Source organism: Lipophrys pholis (genome assembly GCF_963383615.2).
Source record: "Lipophrys pholis genome assembly, chromosome: 2".
Lineage (NCBI taxonomy): Eukaryota > Metazoa > Chordata > Actinopteri > Blenniiformes > Blenniidae > Lipophrys > Lipophrys pholis.
The window spans coordinates 32,866,078-32,890,031 of NC_137636.1; positions in this window are offsets into that span (position 1 = coordinate 32,866,078).

The following is a 23,954-nucleotide window of genomic DNA, read 5'->3' on the forward strand; positions in this document are numbered from 1 at the left end:
AGACCAAGGTTATACTCCTGCCAGTTTGAAAGATACGATTTTCTTTTTGTGGGATTGTATATTGACTCTTATTGAATAAGCGAGCATGCCTGCACTCGGGGAACCTCTGCTTGTTCCGTTTCCATGTTCCGCCTGCTGAGCACCATCTCCAAGTCCTCCGACGGTTCGCTTGCAGTTCCGAGGCTCCGGTGTGACCTCACCTGACCCGTCCAGCGGGGCCCCGTTAGCCCGCCGGAGCCTTTTTCTGCCCCGCACACACATCTCCCATCAGCGCAGCGGCTTTCTCTCCAGCGTCGTCCTCGCCCGCCACCTGAGGGAACAGTTCAATCACCTCTGACCCAATCCATCTCCTAATGATGCTCGGACGCTGCAAGGCCCACCTGCGTCCTGTAAAAGTCTCGGCTCGCAGTTCGTATTCTCGGCACATCAGTAAAAGCCATTCTGCCACGGCGGGGGGGGTGGGGGGGCGTAATCGTGTGCACAGTGTACCAGATGCGAGCGTGTGTGAATATCCCCTGCAGCTCTTTCCCCATATTCTGCATCTGCCGAGACCTTGACCGGTTTCTGGTTTGTTTATGAGCGTGTGCTGGGAGAGTCCGGAGGTGGCGAGCCATGTGCCAGGGAAAACATATGGCACTGCTGGGATACAGACACCTGCCGCTGGACCAGCGAGAGCGCTTCCAGAATCATTAGGAATTAAAGGATTTTAATGACTTTACAAACAATGCAAATTTATGTCTCGGTCGGTTCCTTCTACCCCCACATGGGCAACTTCTCCAGTCCCAGCCTGATGTGCTTTTGCTGCGTTTCACTTTGTGTGAGCGCAGTGGCATCCGAGGTAATAAAGGGCCGGAGGAAACTACAGCGAGAAACAAGAGTTCACATGAAACATGATCGGAACGACTGCGGCTCTGCAATTAAAATGGCCAATTAACTGTTAGCAAGGCGCCTCGTCTCAGCACCTGCTCTCCATCTCGCCTTGAGAACCAACACCAGACTGACGCAACACATCTAGAGACTTTATCATCGGGAAACTGCTTTTCCTGGAAGATAGTTGCTGGATATTGTTGGATACCACTTGCTTGTAGAAGGTTGGACGTCGTTTGTCTTTTCATCTTTCTTCATGCTACAAATCCACCGTCATGCTGAGAAACGTTCCTCGGGGATTTTTCTCCACATCGACACGATGACATCATGTAGTTGCTGCAGACCTGTCGGGTGAGCATCCATGGTCTGCTGTTCTGTCACATCCCAGAACTGGTTTATTGGACTGAGGTGTGACTGTGGAGGAGATTTCGTCCAGAGAACTCCTCGTCTTGTTCTAGTGACCAGTTTGAGCTGTTTCTCAGTGGGCTGGTAGAGTCCATCGGGGATGAACATGATCCTCAGGTAGGCTTTAAATGCAGAGGTGGAAAGAGTACTAAATTATTTCACTCAAGTAAAAGTACAATTACTAATTTTACTCAAACCAGTCTAAAGATTTTCTCAAGTAAAAGTTAAAAGTAGCACATATGATATGTACTCAGAGTAAAAGTTACTTAGTTATCTTTGACAGCAGGAGAATGGTTCCTCGTGAGGACCTTATGAAGGACAATAGGATATAAATCTCAAAGTAGCTGTTCATGAAAGGAACAACATTTCAAATGGCAGTGAAACTGTCAATCTAGAACTTAAAATGGTCGATGGTCAGGAGCTGTGATTTTCCCTGAAAGAGCCAAAGAAGACCAGCCTCTAGTGTCAGGCACCATCTCCATGTTTTTAAGACTAAACTGACATTCTTTGACATGAAACTGCGTTGACATTTCAAATAACAGTGTACCGACCGCCGAGCCCATTGCAGGGAATGAACTGTTGTGCTGCAATGCACCATGGGAGTTTAGGTTGTTGGGACTGTAACTGCTGCTATTGCAGGTGATAATAGTCTTGTAGTGTTGTTAGTGACTGAGTTCTGTTGTGTTTTTAGTGCTTTTGTAGGTTAGTTAGTTCAGTTTACTGCAGTTTAGTATTTATAATGTAGTAAATGTGAGTGAAAAGTGTTGTATATTTAATCTTGTCCTGCCACTGCATTCCCATTTGGATGTGTCAAAATAAAAGACTCTGTCACTAAAGGAGGGCGCGACAGGAAATACTTATTCTTGTGAATAGGTCCTCCATGTTGCTTCACATATAATTATACTCAGAGTGCAATTCTCTTTATTCAATAGTGTGTCGATTAACTTTCTATTCAGTAATGGTAGTGAAGTGCAGTACACTGAGTTCCAAAACAACTAAAAAAAAGTACACAAAAGACTGCTCAATTATAGTTACGTGACTAAGTGCAATGTGTTACTTTCACCTCTGTTTAAATAGAATTCCACCAAATTCCGAGCCGATAATGCTGCTACATCAATCCAGACTCATCCGACCTGGAGCCGCTTTTCATTCATGGTCGGAGTTTGTGGATTTGTTCCTAGTTTTACGTTCTGGTTTCTCTCTTCACTTAATGATTGTTATTATTCATGATCCTTTCAGGTGCTGTTTGGACTTCTGTGAGCTCCTTCACTGTCATATTGTTGGATATACTCTGTGAACTCTGAACTCCCTGTGTGTATATAAGTAATATATATATAACGTCTTACATATTGTCTCATGTTAGTTCCTAAGTTGCTTCTCCTGTACCGTTCAGTGTTCCTTCAGGTGTTTCTTCTGGTTTCGACAAATCCCTTTATTACAAAAGACATCAGGCTTGTTTTTCTGTCACATCGAGTTTTTATAATACTCTCTAGAAATATAAAGTATTATATGGGCTCACGCTCATCAAAACTCATATAGATATTATTAATCCGTCCAGCCCACACACACACACACACACACACACACACACACACACACACACACACACACACACACACACACACACACACACACACACACACACACACACACACACACACACACACTCACACACACACACACACACAGTAGACAGTTTAAAATCCTGCCTCTGATTAAATCTGATTTTGATGAAAATGAATTAAGTTGTGAGTGATTGAAGCAGATTTGAACTAAAATGTGAGAATAGAGCAGACGTTTGATAAATGCCGGAAAAATATGGAATAAATACATCTTCAAGCCATTTTGATTTATGAGAGACTTTTCTAAATGACGAATTTGTTTGTCGAAGGAGTTTTTTTGCAGCTGATCACCTGTAATGTTTCCACTTTCTGGGTCCTGATCATTTTAAAACAGGATATCCTGATGCTGTTGGTTTCGTTTGTCTGTGTCAGATGTTGTTTTGTTTGTGCTGAACGATATGAACTAAAACAAAGAAAAATATTATTTTGAAAGCCTGCAATTAAAATAACAAAAAACAAGGTGAGTTCTTGAAAATAATCACCCAGTGTAATTGTCAGAGGTTAATTTGTATTCGCTGCAGGAATAAACCGGTATTGTTCTGCTCGGTTATTGTTTTGATAAATCCATTAATGGTCATTGTCCTTTGTATTTTCTTCATTCATTTCTTTCTTAATGTAGGCCTATTAATCGTTCAATTTCTGTATCTGTATTTATCTTTTCATCTAATTCATTTAGAATTTCATCTGGAAGCCCAGCAGCTTGTTTCTCTGATGGGTTCTCAAAACACTTCCTGTTGTCCTGGATGTACTTTTTGTTTGACCTCTTCATATTTTGGCCGATCAGACCGATAAGCTGTTTACTGGATTGACTTCTGGATCTTAGATCTGGTCTAAAAAGCTTTTAATCATCTTAAATTTGCTGTCGAACATGAAACATCCTGACCTCCTCAGGACTCAGTGTTCCTAAAGTCAGAAGAAACAATGTGAAGCAGCTTTTAGTTCCTACCTCCTCGCCTGTGGGACAAACGTCCAAAACACCTGAGGACTGCTGACACTGTCGTTTCTTTTAAATCAGGACTTCTTTGACATTTTTATTTGCACAGGCTTTCGAAAAAAACAATAGACGACTCATTTTATTACCTTTATCTTGATAAAGCTCGGACCTTAATCATTCTGCTTTTTATGCTGTTTTTAATCCCTCCAACTTTCATTTGAACAGTGATTGACTTGAAAATTGCTCCTTTAAATTGATCGACAAACTCCGCTCACGTGAAAAATCATTATTTATACATTTGGTGCTGGAGTTCCTCTGCTCATGTAGAAATGTAACATGTCTATGTTGGATTCGTAAAGCGAGTCCGTTGTTTGCGAAGGTACCCGGGACAGCGTGACGCGGTCGTCCTCTGACCAGGGGACGTATCATTTGCAGGTAATTTGTGACGGCAAACACCTTCATGGGAGAAACGCATCGTAAAGTCGATCCTAATCATTGATGTGGTGCCAAAGTGAACTGTGTGATCAGTGGTTGTGGGAAACACTCAGTAAAATACTTTTTGAAAAATCTGGAGACGAAGATTATTAATGACTTGCTTTTTTGTATTTCTTTTATTTCTTTGTGAAGCACTGTGAATGGCCTTGTGTTTGAATGGTGCTCCATAAATACATTTGCCTTTCCTTTCCTTTCCTTGCCTTGCCTTGCCTTGCCTTGCCTTGCCTTGCCTTGCCTTGCCTTGCCTTGCCTTGCCTTGCCTTGCCTTGCCTTGCCTTGCCTTGCCTTGCCTTGCTGAACCTTGTGTTGCTTTAGACTTTTTTTATAAACTGTTTCTGTCAAAGCTTTGAGTTCTGCAGAGTCGGTCCTGTTCTGATGAGTATTTGTGAATTATAGCTTCAGGTCATTGCTTTACAATTCCTCTTTTTTTTTTTACTTCAGCAGCTCGTTTTCGCTCTGCTGCTCATCTGTGTGTCTGATAAAGTGTTTCTGTTAACTATTAACCAGACAGGTGAGTTGAATCATCACGGCCAGTGAGTTTGACTGTACAGTCTCCAGAATTGCCTTGTTTCTGGCTCCGTTTACACTTTTCAAATCAAAACTCCTAATTTTTGCATTTTTTGTTTCAGAAAGGTTTTGCACACACATGGCAACGATTTGAAAATGATGTCATAGAAATGGCAGAAGCACTGAAAGCGAGGAAGTTAGCATGCCAAGCCACTCGTTGGCGCTGTTTGTCTTTGTAATGAAACCACGCACACACACACACACATGCAGCAGAGAAGAAATCCACTGTAAACATCAACACTGGGAGAACACAGACATTCTAGTGGACAGACGACCAAGTTGGATTGTTATTACAGTGACTGTCAAAATAAAACTACCAAGTCCAGGAGAATCTGGACTGGGAGTCATGACACTCTGGAGGAAACGTTGTTCTGATTGTCTCTACTGAGCATGTGCAGAAGTACTAGTTACTTTGGCCATGTGTAGTAGCAGCGCTTCAGATAAGGTCTGTTTTCCTATGTTTCCATGGAGACGGAGTCAGTTTGTTTTCAAAAAGTTGTGTTTTCAAAAAGTTGTGTTTTCACATCGTTGTCATGTAAAATCCCCAAAATGCAACTAAAGTTTTAATTTTTTTACTTCAAGGCGTTCAGTACACAGCTCCTTACAATTTTAATCTAAAACCAATAAAAATGTCTTATTTTTCAGCTGAAATTCAATTTTAGTCCATGAGCTGATCGTGGGGAATTTAACAAGTTATACTCGCTGTGATACTCGCTGTGATAAACATGTCTGAATATTAGCGATGCAGGGGAATCAGTGATGTGAGTCAGCCTGCAGATTGTTGGACTCGCCCCTCCTGTCGCAGGCTGTTTTTCTCCTCAGCGAGCATCATGTTTATGCATGCCTCACATCTGGGTGCAGCAGCCAGATGTGTCCGCAGATTTTCCAGCTAATAGACTCGGTGATGGTAACTGTGGCGCTTCGGCAGCGGTCAAGACACTTCCTCCAGTTCTCCACAGTGAAAAGCTCAGGATTGTTAGTGTCCTCCTGTTAGAAGGCGTGTTTCAGAGACTGTGTGTGTGTGTGTGTGTGTGTGTGTGTGTGTGTGTGTGTGTGTGTGTGTGTGTGTGTGTGTGTGTGTGTGTGTGTGTGTGTGTGTGTGTGTGTGTGTGTGTGTGTGTGTGTGTGTAGAGGAAGCAGGCTGAACAGAACAGAAGGGGAGTTGGGATTTGGATTAAACATTCATGAAGGCTCAGGAGGAGCTGCTTACTGTCAGGTGCTAATTAAATAAAGGTCAACAACTTTAGTTCTGTTCACTGTAACAAGTTGTTTCCAATATCACTGAACAGAACAATGTTTTTCCAGACAGGTCACTTAACCCTCAGGCATCATTATGGACACTTTTTCGTTCATGTGGAATATTTTTTTCCAGAAATCATTGTTGCTGTGTCAGCTTCTGTGTTTATTTATTGTAGCGAAACAACGTATGCAAATCAACGGTGTTTCCATTTCTCTGATCGATCAGTACAAGTCTGTGCCAAGAAAACAACCCTGTGAAGTCATTAAAGACAAAAAAACCAGCAATGGAATTCCTTTCCATCAACTTTTCAGTTTAACGTCTAATAACTAATTATCATCAGGAAATGAACCCTTCAATTGGCGGTTTGATTGAAATATGCTGATTTATCAGTTAGAGCAAAGTGCAAAATACATATTTATTCATGAATCCCTATGTAGTAATAAAACTGGATTTTCTTTGTCCTAAATAATGTTTTATCAACAATAAATCAAGCAATATGTGCATGGGCCTATCATGAGGAAATAATGGATTTTATTAGTCAAATTGATCTTTTTATCAATATTTACCTGTGGAAACCATAACTTTACACAGTGCATAATTATTATATATTACAATAGCTGTGAGATTTGAAAAAATTGGTTTTAATTTAAACCAAATATTTGTCCTAAAATGACTCAGAAGGATAGTAAATACTCTAAAATTCTGATAAATAAATCAAGAAATAAAGCAATGAAGCCAATATTTTGGCTAGTCTTTAACGTCTGCTCTCTTTAAAATATTACCCAGACATCCAACATTTACTCCGTTTATGTGTATGTGGCAATATGTAAACTAGGATTTGAAGTAATTCTGATAAATATTCAAATTGTGATTGTTTTGATCAGAGCTGAACTTAATCAAAAAATTGAACCCAACAAGCAGAAAATACTACTACTACTACTACTATTACTACTACTACTAATAATAATGATGATAATAATAATCTGTACTATTTCCATTGCAATTGGACCTGTGTGTTATTCTTAAATCAAGATGGACTCAGACTGTCTGAGGGAGCTTTTCTAGAAACTTGCGATTCGATTTTCAGTGTTTTCTAGGTGTTTATTTCAGTGAAATTGTGAGAAGAAGTAAAAGTTTCCATGAATAGTTGTGACTTTCCCTTTTTTACACCGTAATTCAATATTGTTTTGGAAAACGAGCAATCAACATTCTAAATCAACAACATAGTTTGACTAAATAAAAAACACTGAACATGGTTCTCTACATAACCTTATCATGACAAGAGAATACCAGGACTACAACTATGTACCAAAATAGGCTTTACTTTTCCAAAACTGGGTACAACTGTTGGCATTCCCAAAGAACAATCAGACATAAAATTACACTCTCACTGGAAATACAACACACCTTCCGTAACAGCATGGAAAACTTTAGCCTATGTAAACATTGGATCCAACTTTAAGAAGATTGTCATGTTGTCAGTGCAAACTGAATGATGGCCGGGCCGGCCACAGTAGAACTTAAGCATATAGCTATAAGGCACAAAAATTCAAAACAATGCCACTTAAAACTTTGCACCCATTAATTTTAGTTCATGAAGCATGTGAAGTGCATTGTTCCCCCCACAGGAACCTTAACACATCAGTGTTGGTACAACGGTTGAACATTCTATGTAATTTAATGTTGGAATAACAAAGTGCACAGTCCTTCGATGGAAACAAACACTGAAGTGTGAAGAATACAAATTCAAAAGGCTGCAATTCTCTGCACTAGATTCATGGTGACGGTTCAGTCTGAAAAACGGCCAGATCTAAATGTTTAGGTGAGCCTCCGGTTATGGTACAAGAAATCCTAAGCTTTGAGGTTGCCGTGGTTACGGATCACCTTAAGCCAGACAAAACGAGCTGCAGCGATCTCAATGGCCGATTTGTATGGCTTTGCCGGGACAGTGAGTGAAGGCAGTCCCTCTGGAAGTCTCAGAACACATCTCAGTCCACCACTCTACATGCTGAAGCTATAAAGTCTGTGTCCAGTTGATCTTGAGCCACGTCACTGAAGCCTGGGAGGGATTTGTAGTTTCACACACTGTTACACATGGATGCAGCGTAACGAGGATCAAAGACTCTGGCCTCCTTCAGGAAACCAATTGCAGGTTGTCCGTCTGACAAATACTCATTAAGTTTGTCCTCTCCATTGTTGTAAGCCGATTCTACTTGGCTCAGGATCTGCAGTTTTATTGCAAAAGACAGTTCAAGTCCCTCAATGTTTTGAGCGCTTGCCTCATAGGGGAGGTCTTTGTTGGCAACCAACTTCATTTGCAGGTCCTCAAGATATTCAAAGACTTTGGTGGCCACAGGGCCTCCGCTCTGGAAGAAATCCAGGAGGTCAATGATTTCTTTCAATTTCAATTTCCATTTATTTATTTATTTATCAGGGACAGTGCAATATACATAGAAAAAATCTGATGTGTTGCACATAGAGTATGTAGCTTGACACTAATTTGCAACTCTCGTCCCTGGAAGGGCTTTTCAGAGGGTAAAAGAGGAAACAACAGTACATACAACACCAAGATACATCAGACAAGCAGAAATACACAGAATACACAGAGTAAATATCTGATTCACAACTACATGTTATCATAAAACACATTCCCTCCCTCTCTCCTCCCTCTCTCCCTCATTCACTACAATACCCCGCAGTTTGTGTCATGAATCGGAAGTATCGTCTTTTACAGGAGTCAGCATTGAAGAACATTTGTGAGAAACCTAACATGAATGTATTCCGTTGATCGCATGGAAACAAGTAAGCACGCCAGTGATGATACATTTATGTTCCCAAGCGAGTGCTACACAGTTCACCTTTATAACAACGTACCTTTACTCTTCCAGGGCTTGATATCGCCCTCCATTCAACAGCCTACATTGTGGTTGTCCGCCATGGTGTCCTCTCACCGCCAGCATCTCTGCCATCCAAGCGGATGTTTTGTTGTGGCGAAACGATTTACTTTTGTGTTCTTTGACGAGGTTGCACGGGGTGCAAAAGTCTCCCCCCGCGCTCGTGTACGACCTCTGGAAACAGTTTTTCTCTGTCTTTAGCTGCAGGTTGTGATTGTAAATGTGACCATGAACGCAACGACATGCTGCTGGAGACACGGAAATGGAAGAGCTCACAGTTTACTGACAATTAGTCAAAATCGCGGGGAACTTTTGGGAACTAGTTAAATTTGCAGGCCACAAATAAATTGCAGGGATTTGTTGAATCTGCGTTAACGGATGGACTCATGGAATCCTGGAGGGTCTGATTTATATTTCCTCTGTTGGCAGCCGCAGCATGTTTGGTAATGTCACTATGACACAGCTGATATGATGAATTTTCTGTCTGACTTGCTTCCACCTTCACTTCCCAGCAGCTGCAGATTAAACGGTTCATTTAATGATGCTTCAAACTTACAGTCTACTTTGGTCCACACTGCTACTTGGCTGCTCTCTATACTGCTGCAGACACTCACAAGCTCTCACGTATACTGAAACGTAACATAGTACAGTAACATAGCAACCACTTTAATTTTGTTTATTTTGTTTCTTTTCGCTGGCATGTGAGCCTGAACCTCTTTAGCATGAAGCATGTAGCATGAGCGACATCGTTCTAACTCTGCTGGTCCAAATGTCTCTGGTGATGAAGTTGCGGGTGTTGCACCAACTATCTTTCTCCTCCTCTTGATATTTTGTCAGAACATCACTTACAGTCTCACTAACCTTTGTCATTGTCATTAATTTGAAATATCTCCAAACTGCAGACATCGCTCATCCTCTATTGTCTACCTCTCTTGTCCCTGACGAATGACGTCACGTAATACTCGCTGAGTATTTTACGAGAACTAGTACTCAGTATCAGATCCTATACCCAAAACTGGTATTGGCATCAGTACGTCCTTAAAATGTACTAATCATATAGGACATATATTTTTTAAAGAATGTTAATTTATTCAGACATATGACAAGAGAGAATAAAAAATAATGTCTTTATTAAATTACAGCTTATGAAGTTAAACAAGCCTTTGTGGTCAAGCTTTTATTCAGAACTACGGTACAAGCATCCATAAGAGAAAAACACAAATCATTTCTCAGCCTTGTTGGCTGAAGTCAATGTTCAAATAAAAGAAAGCTGATGCTATGTTCATCTATGCAACATGTGCATACACTTCAGTTATTCTGCCTGATCAGATCATTTTAAATCAATTTCGGTTTCATGTATTTAGTAGAAACTCACATAACAACTCATCTCAGCACACTTTTTTTTTTTTGGACAGAAAGGTAAGTTGTGGTCGAGAAAAATCCAACTATTTCCGCCTTCAGCAAAAGCTCAGTGACCAAGAGAAGGCAAAACGCTGGACTCGGAGGTGGGCGGCCAACTGTTTTGACCGGCTGGGGTGAGAGGAGAGCGGAGGGTGATATGATGGGAAACGAAACAAAAAGGGTGGTGGATGCAGGCCAGAGGCACGCCGGTCCAGAGCCACAGATACCCGCACAGGGACTGAGAGCCCTGGAAGGTAATGACATGCAGCAGTAAGTGTATGGAAGGTGAAACGGAGAAGCATCACCTTGGGCCTGCAGCAGTGTGTCTACACATTGTGTTCCAGGGTCACCTGAGTTAGCCTTTGCTATAAGTTGCATCAAAAAACAAAGTTTTAACCAAATGCCAATAGCAGGGAGGACGTCTGCCTCACGGAGCCAAACGGTGAGGTGGTTTCACAGCAGAGGAGGCTGATGGCGACAGGCCGTGCCGCCCTGCACTGCTGCTGCTCAGCACCATCAGCTGTTATGTAATGAGCTTGTGTGGCTGAAGCACATCATCAGAAATAGACTTGCAAATATGGTGAATTATTTACTAAAGCTGTTTCTCTGTGTATTAGTTCAGTGTGGTGAACCTGTAAACAGTTAGCAGAGGCCCACTCAGAGTGCCGAGCCCTCCTTGTTGTGGATGAAGTCCAGGAGCTGATGGAGCATCGGCTCTCCCATTAAGCTCCCTTTTCTGAGTGCATCGAACCGATTCTTGATTAACAATTGTAATCAATCCCAGGCCTTTTCCTCCACTAGCACACTCACAGAGGGAGCCAATCTCCAGGCCCAGTGAATATTTCTGAGCACATCCACCACACGCTGCCCGCTATCACAAATCCAGGCCACTTAGCACCAATCACATGAAGGACCATGAATGGCGAGCGGTGACAATCAGCAAAAAAAAAAAAAAAAAAAACTCAACCAGGCTGAATCTCTCCCCACTTGTGCACTCAGTTATCCTCTTAAATTTTCAATCAAGTTTTTTTTACATCGTTTTTAAAATGTCTTTTTTAGGGTCTTGTCATTGTAGTTGACAGCTCACCCAAAAACTGTGTATTGTTCCTGTGACTTTCTTTTATGCTAGATGGTTAGCCATGACAAGTTTAGGTCTCGTTTCCATGACAATATTTTCAAGCGAAAACACAAGACTTTCTATTGTTTTGGGAATCTAGTTACACAATGATGGCGCTCCAAGTCACTGAAAAAGCAACTTTTTCAAAACGCATGGACTACATCTCTGTGGAAATGGTCAAAACTCTGCGACTGTACTTTGTCCATCATGGACAATAAGAACAATGTTTCATCCAGAGTATCATAACGCCCAGTCCATAGTCTTTACCTGGCCGCAACTCTGCAGCCATCCAAGTAAATCCTTGACCCTGAGCCTCGTTCTCTGTGACACAGCACAAACTGTCTCTTTGTGAAGAGCAGTATCCAGCTCCTGCTGAATCTCCTCCTCTCCTCTTACTAAGAGGAGCGTCTGCACCTCGTTGGAAGCCCGCCATGTTGTGTCGTTTCAATAAACCCAATTAACAAAACAACCACTGAGCTCAAAGCGGCATGTGTAAACAACAACGGGAGGGTTTACGGCAGATGAAATATTTAAATATTGCAGGCAAGTTGAGAGTGGTGATCATCACAACCAATCAGCAGACGGCTGCGTTGTCGCTCGTCCTCACCCTTTCCTCGGTGCTAGGTACCTCAACGGAGGGGTGACAGAAAATCGTAGTGAGTGCTTGCGTTTCATTCCGTACCATCCACAATTTTTTCAGTGGGACCACGCGAAATCCCGTCCCAACCCGTCACAAAAAGTGTGGTGGGACCGAGGCTTTATAGTTGACCAAAATAACAATCCAATTTGGTTGTCTGTCCATGAGAATGTCTGTGTTCTCCCATTGATAAAGGGAGCCTATTATCCTATTATCCAGCTTTTCCTTGCCCCAAATCCAGCTTTTCCTTGATTTTCCTCCATTTGAATATTGGCTCATATGAGCTGCATTCAGAATCTGCTGTGTCTGTGTGAGCTGGACTGGCTCCGCCCACACATGCCCATCTTGGGAAGAGGAGGAAGTACTTCCTCTCGTGGTGCCATGTGCCAGAACAGAGCTGCCTTATTGTGGGAGGAGTCAAAGTGAGGGCCTACCTTGATTGGGATTGGCTAAACCCCCGATGACACTATATAGGGTTTGATGTCTGATTGGCTGGTTGGAGCAACACACTTTTTAAAAATTTAAACAAGCCAGGGAGAGAGAGGACAGACTTTCTTCTCTTCTGGGGCATCATTCCAGGTATGGGGACGATTATTATTGTTGGAAAACCATTAGAAATTTAATTTAGCATAATATAACCCCTTTAATGTTTATAGCGTATTGTTCTCTGCTGCATGTGGTTTCATTACGAAAGCACAGCACCAACTCATGGCCCAGCATGCTAACTACATTGTTTTCAGCAGCTCTACTGATGACATCCTTTTTTAAACATTTCTGTACAAACACGAAACTCTCCTGAAATGAAAACACAAAAACGCTGCGTTTTCACTTGAAACTTTGCCATCTAAACCAGATCTTAGTCGTTGGTTTTTCCTCAAAACCTAAACAAATTTCTTGTATCTTTTGGAATAAAAATCACCCGAAACTGACCGTAACTTAATATCCACAACTGACTTCTTCCCTTTAAATCATAGGCAAAGAATTTCAGCCTGAAAACATTTTATCTGACAGTTAATGTGACAGGTGGTACTATTGTGCTCACCATAAATCAAAACGCAAACAACAGAGTAAGCTAATTATTCCTGGGTTTTAGAAATTGTGTGCACAGAGCGGCAGGCCCACCTACAGTCTTTCTGTTTGCTCAAATATTTGCTTAGCGATCATGTTTATTTGGATGTGGGGCCATTGATTTGCAGGGAAAACAAATTCCGCGAGGAAGACCAGAACAACACGTTCCACTTCATCGGCTGTTTCACATTAAAGGCGGGGCTGAGGAGGAAGACGAGGTGTTGACAGAACATAACGCCACATTACAGAGTCTCAACAATTGTTACAGGGCTGAGGTGCCAATGAGCCTGCAGAGAGAGCGAGGCTGATTTAACAGCTCCACTGATTAATATGGTGATGTGTGAAGTTCAGTGACAGGAAGAGAGCTTGCTGTCAAAGCCTGATGAGGCCCTTCAGGAACCCTGGGAGCAGAAGAGAGTCCCTCCCTGTATATCTGGTCGTTGTCAAAGGCTTTGTTTGGCAGCCTGATTATATGTTTTCCTAAAAACCCAAGAAACAATCCCAACCTGCAAGCTGGAAATCCTCCTGATCTTCAGGCTTTTGCAATGTGTTGATTTTCTCTCTGACTCTTAAAGGGGTCATATTATGAAAATGTCACTTTCTAATGGTTTTCCAACAGTAATAATCATCTGATGGGCATGTGTGGGCGGAGCCAGTCTAGCTCATACAGACACAGCAGGTTCTGAATGCAGCTCATATCATCCAATATTCAAATGGAGGAAAAACAAGGAAAATATGGATTTATGGCAATAAACTTTGAATACAACGTTTTTGACCACTGAGACCATGTGAATGTGTTGAAAAGCTGGATGATATGACCCCTTTAACCCCATCGCTCCTAAGGCCGGCCACACACTGTGATTTTAATAATCTTCTAAGTTCACAACTCGCTACACATACTTCATGAATCTAATGAACTTTGGGCCAAACCGTGAAGTTTGCCATGTGTTTATTGCACAATGAAAACACAAGCTGAATCACACCCTCTGATGTATGTGAGTCAACATGAAAGTGGAAGAATAAAATGTCATAAGCGTGTGCCGTCAATTCAAGCAAAAGAAACTAGTGAAGCATGAGTGAAGCCCTCGTTCTTATTGCATTTATGTGTTTGGGAGAGAATTCCCCCCAAAAACGGTGTCCGCTGCCAAAACTCTACTGAACTATCTTGTTTGTTTTCATCACACATAGTGTTTTTGGCGCATTCAGCCATTTTAGTCGCAAAGCATCTATTTGGTTTTAACACCAGTGTCACACTGATCGTTGCGTCACCTCTCTTGTTCAACTGATTGAACTTTGATTGCCAAGTCCAACCACTAATGGGAAAAGACATGTTAGCTTTAGAGATGTACAATAAATCAACTAACAACTCCTCTCAGCTTCCATCATGATATTCTTCTATCAGAGTCCTACCTTCTTACATGATCATATACAAATTATAATGTCATACATTTTTAGAGTCACGGTAAAGAAAAAAACAGTATATTCACATTGGGATTTTTTTATAAATCCTGATTAGATCAATTGAGGTCAGCCCAAAAACCAACTGTTCTCATGCTGGTAAACATGTAAAGTCACAACAGACAGAAACAATGTGATTTGAAACAACCAAGCAATGGCACCAACATGCATGGATTTTTTAGTGCTTAATCTCAACTAAGCAGTTCTGCTGACTGAAATATTCCAATGAGAGAATAGTTTTTTATTGGTAGCAGCAATGGTAAAATGTTTTTTGTTTTTTTTTTCCACACATTTTTGAAAAAATAAAGGATTTAGAAACTGTCAGCAAGCACAGAATTGGGACAACCCTGTGACGTACGGTCGGAGCCCACGGGTGGGATTCTGTGTTTATACATAGCTATTTTGAAAAACATCCTGAGACATGAACCTGTCTGAATTTCTCAGAGAGATCCTCTCCACTTTGGAGTTTAAAGAAAATGTTGAGGCATTAGTCTCCTCCTGAGTCTATCATCAACAAATGAGCAGCTACAGCTAATATTGAACAGACTACCACATTGTTACGATGCCTAAAGGTTCAATTTCAGAGAGATTGGCATTTAAAAAGTCCTGTTTTATGAGCCGCACTCCTGTATTGTACTGATTACATGGGCATAATGAAATATGAGATAACTCAGGCACGGCAGTATTATTGAACAGGAAAGCTCCACAGTGTACACTGTACAGGATCGTAGATTAAAATGGATTTGAAACAACTTGTCAGTTCGTTCCATTACAGGCGTGCAGGACACCTCTGTTTCCCTGCCAAGGTCATGTCTGCATGAGAGTATGCCTGTGAAGACAATGTTGTCCAGTCCTTGAGACCCATCCCTAATAAGCTATAAAATAAATGAATAAATACACTCCCAACCCCACCCCCGCCTTTTGTCCCGGCTTTGCAGCTGCATTAACATGATTTTCCACCTTTCCCTCGCGGTGATGCCTCCAAGAAATGTGAGTGCAATGTTAAGAGCGGTGTGACAGCTACTGCGAATCCAAAGACAGAAAGGGTGGAATGAGAGACAGAGACACATAAAAAGAGGGGGGTGTGGGGGGGTGGGAGGGGTGGAGGATCGTGAAACTGAGACTTCTTCCAGAACATCATTTGTATGCGCAGCGGCTGATGCGGCAGCCAGCAGGCCTCGGCTACAAATCCGCCTGCGTTTGTCCACATTTATGGTCAAACAGCTGCATTTGGATCATGATTAAACCACTAACATGGTGGAGGGACATTTGTTTTGGCAACAGATATCATAAAGAACAATCACTCATCGGGAGAGGAATGAGGGGAAAAACAAAGCAGAAGACTTTGACTGTTTTAGAGGGCATCAGAATCCAGAATGACCAGACACAGCAGAGCCGGTTTCTGCTTCAATTAAATCCAATCAGAGCTCATTCACAGGCTAAACGCACATAAACATGATTTAACTACCTCTCAAATTGTGAAATAACATTTCCTAATGAAAGGCTGCACAGTGAGAAGGTAATAATGAGCCTTTTCGCGGGCCGAAGGTTACTTTTATATGATGTAGTTTTAATGTAGCTGTTAATCCACAACCGCTGTGATTAACACCATGCAGTTTTAAGCCCTGCAAGATGTTCTGACTTTTAAGAGTGAGGATTTTTATCTCCACGGAATGACTAAAGGGCTGATCAGAGAGAGGAAAGTGTGAGAGAGGAGAGACAAGCACCGAAGACAGAAGTAAAAAAGGTTGAAGTGATCCTTGATTTGAAGTTTCTGTCAGCGCTTTGATTAAAACCTCCCAAAATCTCATCTGCGGTCATTAAAATGACACATTTACAAGTTTTTCAAAAGCCTCAAAGTGGCCCATTGTACACTTTAATCGTTATTAGATATGCATAGCTCTATGAATACGCTAACAGTCTGCTTTAATCTCCCTCCATCTCTCAGCTGCTGGCGGGCAGCTGAAGCTTTCTGAAGCACCAAAACAAACTGCTGCTTTTAGTGGTCAACTTGTCAACAGTGACCTGGTGTCTTTGTGTGGTCAGTTTGCGTGGATGGATGGATGGATGGATGGATGGATGGATGGATGGATGGATGGATGGATGGATGGATGGATGGATGGATGGATGGATGGATAACATTTCATAAACAAAGACCGGTTTTAGTGAATGCCTTTTGAGTTTATGAGGGCTGTTCCCACTAAGAAGTTGTATTCAAATAAATATAACGATGCACTTTGTGAACTTCAATCTCACGTCTCGGATGTGTTTGATGACAGGTCTGGATGCAGTTTAATAGCTTCCAACACTCATAATATGTACCATCTATTGAATGTGCTGTTTTACACTTACAAAACACTAACGTACTAAACTTGTCTGGTTTTTTGGGAGCGCTCTTTACTGGGCACAACTCTAAATAACTGATGCACATCACTTGGAGCTAATAGAGACAATAATCCCCTGACGTGTGACACTCATTGAAAGGAACTTTTCCAGCTCACCTTCATGTCGTCCTCAGAGCTGCAAACATGTGAAACTATTTGACTTCCCCTCTTCAATGAGCCTACACTGGTTTGATGGGAGGAATCAATGCACCCTGTGGGGAGGACCGTCGCTTTCTGCGGCCCTGAGAGATCTAAATGTTTGCTTTATGGCGGAAGCACTGGGGATGCACAGTCACCCTGTTTTAAAGAGTGTTTGTTCTGTTTTATTTCCATGTTTGGCTCCTTCTTGGCTCATGTGTCTGCTTCACGTCCCCAGAGTGAATTATCACACCTCAGTTGTGTTAAGATCTGTGTGAATAAGTCAAGGCCGGCTAATTGATTTAGTTTCCGTCCCTGTGGTTCCTCTTGATCCAGTTATTAGAGTGCACTTAATGATTTTATTATTTAGTACCTCAGATGGAAACAACTATAACTCTTTACAGTGAGGCCGAGGCAGGGACGTCGTCGTACAGTTGTGGCTCTTTATACCCAAACGTGGTCGATCCTGGACACATATACTGAGTAACTTTCAGGTTTATTCGTTGCACAGATTTGGGGTTCAGGTGGGTTAGAGAGGTGCAATTCAACAAGACAATTACAGCAAGAACCTGACCAATGCTCTGCGGGCCTATAAATGAATTTCCCTCCATTATTTCACTGTTGGCAAGTATTTTTAATAACTGCAACCACGTTTTTTGGGGGGTTTTTTTCCGCTCTCTCAAGAAATAGATTAGTTAAATGTCAGGCAAAATGTAAATTAATTAAGAAACAGAAGCTGGGGATATGAGGCTCTTTGTTTCATTCGGCTCTGCAGTTTTTAATACAAATACCTGGCTGGGATTTCCTGTGCCACACCAAGCAGGAGGAGATGTGGCTTATTGGCAACGGTTCCACAAAAATCAACTGGAAATACATGAATGCATTTCAGAGCCTGCTCTGCTCTGCACGTCTCAAAGCTCACACAATGTATGTTGTTAGGAATGCTCAAAGGAGGGAGAAAAGTTCCTGCCAAGAGGTTACACTGCAATATGGCTCCTTTTTAATTCCCTCTCCCTCCCACGGCCTCTGTGTTGTGTTGTTTTCTGTTCGTCCCCCACATTTTGCAGTGTGGGTATTTGATTAAACACAACTTTAGATAAAAGAGAGCATAAGGAGTAGCAAATGTTAGGAGGGTGGAGGAAGGATTGCTATATATTAAGTGTCTGCTGTGATCAGCAACTATTTCACTGATGTAGCCAATGTTCGACTTGTGTCCAACTTTTATTCTTTAGCCTCAGTTAGTCCACTCGAGGCCTCATCTACCGAGGCCTCGTTGACACCACAATGTTGTCAAGTGGAAACGCTGAACCTTCATAGCATTTTGAGTGTCGAAGTCGCTGAAAACGCAACTTTTCTGAAACGCTGCTCCTGGGCCTGGTCACCACGGCTGTAGGAAGTAGTAGTTCTGCACATGCTCAATAGAGACCATCACAGCAAGGTTTCCTCCAGAGTGTCATGACCGGAGCCGGAGTGGGACTCATGTTCCGCCCTGGAGTTTCATACCTCAGACCGGCCCACTCTAGATCACGACCTATTCAAATCATATAATTATATTCTTATATATGAAGTCCATACTGCTGTTCTGTAAAGAGTTGTAATTCAGTGTATTTTTCAAAAATATTTCCATTTCTTTTCAAGTAAGGGTTACTTCATGATGAAAACTTTGTTCAACACAAGTGCACCAACAGTATACATCTTCTTTTTTTTTTTTTTATAAGTTCAGGATCTATATTTCAAAAAAGTGTTGAAAGATATCCAAACCTTAAAAATGAAACAAAAACATAAAATATGAGATTCATAATATAGAATAATTTTTTTTTAACTTTCTTATAACACTATCATCTTTGTTCATCATCATCGTTTTTCAAAGAAACATGACCGACCCTGGAACATGAATAAACCCTGAGCAGTGCACTGGTCTCTGCCTCTTTGTTCATGACAATATCATTTTCCAAAGACATGAGGATTTCTTCCTCAGTGCTCATGAGCATGAATGCCTCAAGTTTATTCTGGGTCAAAGGGCTCCTGAGTCTGTTTTTAATGAAATGTACCGTTGAGAAACGTCTCATCTATAGGAAGTACTGCTTGATTGTTCACACACTGTTCCAACGGCTCAGCTGTTCCTTCCATAGTGACGGGATCAATCCCCTCATCACCACGGGCTCTGCTTCTCACACTAAATCACTTTTTAAAAATGGTCTAAATTCTCAGCACAAATCTGTCCTTTTTACAAAGTGCAGGTCAGTTTCATTAATGTAGAGCTGAATCATCTAGAATCTCAGGGCTTTTCTCATATGGAGCAGGTCTCCATCCTACTCTTCATTATATTGAAGATGATAATCTGATCTATCCTGAGATCAGTCCTGCCTGCTTGCTGCTGGATCTGGTTTCTGAGGAGCTAAAAGACAAAGTTTACCAGTTATGTGGCATTGCATCAGACTACTATTGAAATTATATAACTTTATGTTAAATGCCACAACGCCACAGAATTCATCGACTAGATAATCAAATTGAACAGTTGTTTGGAGGCAAAGTTAAACATCTTACTTGTTCCATCGTCAATTGTAGTTTCTAACCGTGAGGCTGGTTTTAATGAAAAAGTTGCCAATCTTCGCACATTTTGTTGTATCTATTTCCAGAACTTTCCTCTTTTTTATTCTCGCTTTCTCTGCTCCACCTCGTTCTGTCTATGCATCTTTCAAACACCACTGACCGAGTGAACGGACATGTTACATCATCAGGGTGCGTCTGCAAAAAAGAAGAAGCTGCCAGTGGAGGGAGGCGGGGGCGGCGCAGGAACAGTGGAAGCAGCGTGTGATCAACTCAGTGCTGTGGAATTAAAAAAAAAACACTAGCCGAAAAGAAAAAAAGGATCCAATTTATTTGATGGATTCTTTCATCAACATGTCCAACTCATTCATTTTGCGCTTGAAAGGACGTTTTGCATCATGTGGTGTTTGGAATAATATCCATAGGGTCTTTCCCTTTTTACAGATACCGTTTGGTATTTTCCAATAGATTGGATTATATATACAGCACGTGGCATTTATTGTTGGTTATTTATACTGACTTCAAAATGTAACAAAATTAAAAACAGTAAGTCTTGAGATAACCTTTAATGAGTGAAACAACTCTATTTCACACTATTTTAATAGTGTCCTATAAAGAAGCTATTGGGTTTTGTACTTTTATGAGCCACAAACTGAAACAATCACAATTACACACAAAGACTGGAACTGCTGCAGTTAATAATATTAATAATAATAATAATAATAATAATAATAATAATAATAATAATAATAATAATAATAATAATAATAATAGTAATAATAATAATAATAATAATAATAATAATAATAATAATAATACACGTCCTTCAGTCTGTGTTTAGGTTTCCGCAACAGTTTCTCCACCAGTAGATCAAAACGTCCAGCGTGACAGAGGTTTACTCAAACCAGCACATTAAATACTCTCAGTGAAGTAAGGCCCTGTTCACGTGGCAATGTTTTAGGCGAAAACACATTTTAGATTTTTTGGTTTCAGAAAAGCTTCGCGTTTCCACAGAAGCAGCAGAAACAAAGAAAACGAGGAAGTCAGATGATTGTAGAGTTTGCTGCAGGCTGCAGTTAGATCTCGAGCAGTGGTTTGGAAATCTCTGTTCTCTACTGCTTGATCCAGCTGATAATGAGCAATGGCCAGTGTTAGCTGTGTTAGCTTTTAACACAGAAAAGACTGGCTCATGCCCCGTTTTATTGCATTTTCATTTCAGAAAAGTTTCACGTTTACACGGCAACGTTTTGAAAACGATGTCCGCTTACGGGGAAATTATGTAGTGTTGTAATAAACCACACACAAACAAACAGCAGAGGACAATCCGCTCAAAACATTAACAATGGGAGAACACGGACATTCTAGTGGACAGACGACCAAGTTGGATTGTTATTATGGTGACTGTCAAAATAAAACTACCAAGTCCAGAGGCATCTGGACTTGGAGTCATGACACTCTGGAGGGAACATTGTTATCACTGTCCATCTACTAAGCATGTGCAGAACTACTAGTTGCTCTGGCCATGGTGTGCAGGAGTTTCACAACAGTTGCGTTTTCCACCGTTTCCATGGAGACAGAGTCAGAGCATTTTCAAAAAGTTCCACCTTGGGAGCCGTTTAAAAAAAGTTATTTTCAGTGGCTCTGAGCATGATTGTCATATAAACAGGGCCTAAATCTGACATATTGGTCGCACTGTAAAACACTGCAGGGGAGGTGAACGGAATGCACACACACACACACACACACACACACACACACACCCAGCCCCACCCCACCCCACCCCACCCCGACATGGAGTCTTTAAGAACCTGTGCTGTGGTTGCGTTTGGGGCAGCCGGGGGATTATAATGAGGGCGAGTGCATGCCTGAACAATCTGACTGATGTTTTCATCTCTCTTAACTTTGCCCCATCTATCAGAGCTTAAGAATTAATCAATGTGTTTCTAATGGCCTTCGAGCCCTGTGGCGTCTCTCACGGCTACACAACCAAATAGGATGCAAAGCTGTGATCCTCAAAGAGTTTCCATCGCAGGAATAATGCGGTCCCAGGGCGCCGCTGCAAACGCTCGCCCCGAGCATCAGCCACAGATAATTTAAACACATAAGCAGGTTCTTAGCGCACCTTAATCAATGCCGACGGTGTCTTTTAGTGGGGCGGGAGGGGAAGGCAATGCTGAGATAACCGTGGTATAACCTGGGGACTCGCCGCAGAAGAAATATGGAGCGTGAAAAGCCCTCTGGGTAATGAGAAACAAAACTCCTGACAAAGAGTTCTCCTCGCAGAGTTCCTGCACCGCGGCAAAGTCACATAATGAGCGCCATCACGCCGCCGCCGTTTGATGGATTCTTACGAATACAGGAGAAGCTTACCGGAGTGCCATTTGACTCAGAAATAAACAGCGCAATAAAGTTAACGGGAGCATTCGCCGAATCAGCGCGCGATGCTCGAAAATTGCTATTTTGGAGGAGCAAATATCGACAATCCTCTCAAAATCCCATCACATTGAGAACTTTCATGATATCGTCAAAAATAAAAAGACCAAACAAAAGCAAACAAGTGAGATTTCATATTGACGGCTGTAATAAAATAGTCCAGCAGCATAATTCAAAGAGCTTATCGGGGGGGAAAAGTGAAATGCTTCACTTCCACTTGCTGCTGCAGCCAGGCATCCGCAGCAACACCTCCCTCCTCCGCCACCTCCATCTTCCATGAAGCTGATATATGAAACCATTTCCCCAAAACCAAACATGCCCCCAAACATTATTAGTGCCATTTCCTGTTCCGTATTAAGGGGAGAAGTGCTGAAGGCAGATGGAGAGAGAGCCTTTCCCGGTGATGAAGTGCCTTCCTCTTTAGGTCTCTCTCACATCACAGAGGAAATGTGTGAGATTTATCAGTGCCGGCCGCTCGCAGGAGCTTTCTGTTTGTGCTGCTCTCTCCCAGGGAGCAGGTGTACTTTTGCCACATCGGAGCTTTGAATTATTTCCTTGATGGCATTGTCAAAAACACCAAATGAGAGATAGATAACTGGAAAACAGCAGGCATGCGAGGGTATAAATAGAAGGTTGCATCTTGAACTGAAAAAAAAAAAGAAAAAGAAAAATGAAAAGAAGAATGGATTTTCCCCCTGTGACCCCATCCTGGCTAGTTTGGAAAGTTCATTTAAAGGCTTTTGGTCTAGTTTTTGCCTCCTGCGTGACCTTTGTGGAGCTTTTGTTTGTAATGCTAACATTTGCATATACAAGACCAAACTGTGCAACGATTTCTGCACCTTAATGATACCATGAGGTCGCAGCTTTAATCCAGTGCAGGTAATTAGGTGGACAGGTATTCATAGCGGGAGCTTTGCCTTGTGGAGCAGACGCCCGAGCCCACACTCTGAATTCAGATTCAGCAGAACAGATGGATTTAGTTATCAATAGATTACTGTGTCTGGGGAAGCTGGCATTTATGTCTTTACTTCTCGGCCTAAACTATGTATTCTCTGAACTCATCCATCTATACGTTGTCCAAACTGCCCGTTATGAGTCTGCAGCTCTTCCTTTTACACAGATCAATGTGTATGTCGATAAATGGTTCGGTTGAGACGAGCAGAGCTAAGTGTACTGTACATAAGAGTCAGACTGAGTAACTGCTGCTTCATAACAGAGAAAAACTCTGCACATCTGACCATTTTAAGAAAATCCATCATGCACAGAGCAAAGAGGCTCAGAATCTTGAAACGCTTCAGTTCAAGTACAAACTCAGTGTGCTCCATCACAACAGCACTTTGTAAATCCCATAAACAAATACATCTCTTAAAATAAATGACTCAGTCTTTTGTGCATCAGTAACACACGCCTGATATTCAGTGTTCATATAGAGAAATGCTCTCAATGGTTTGTGTAAGTTTATGGTTTTATATGCACAAACAAGCCAGAAACAACGCAGAAAACATTTGAAATCAAGGATCAACATGTAGAAACATCACAACTTATTTAAAGATAAACTAACTTTTATAATATCACAACAAGTAAAGAGAAAAAGCTTGGGCTAGCATTAATGCTAACAGCTAGCACAGACAGTTCAAACTGGAGAAAAAAACAGTTTTTACCATGAGTAGAGGTTTGGTACAAATAGACACAGACTTTAAATATTCAGCTATAGATTCTCTTCTACGGTGTACATCAAGGCTTC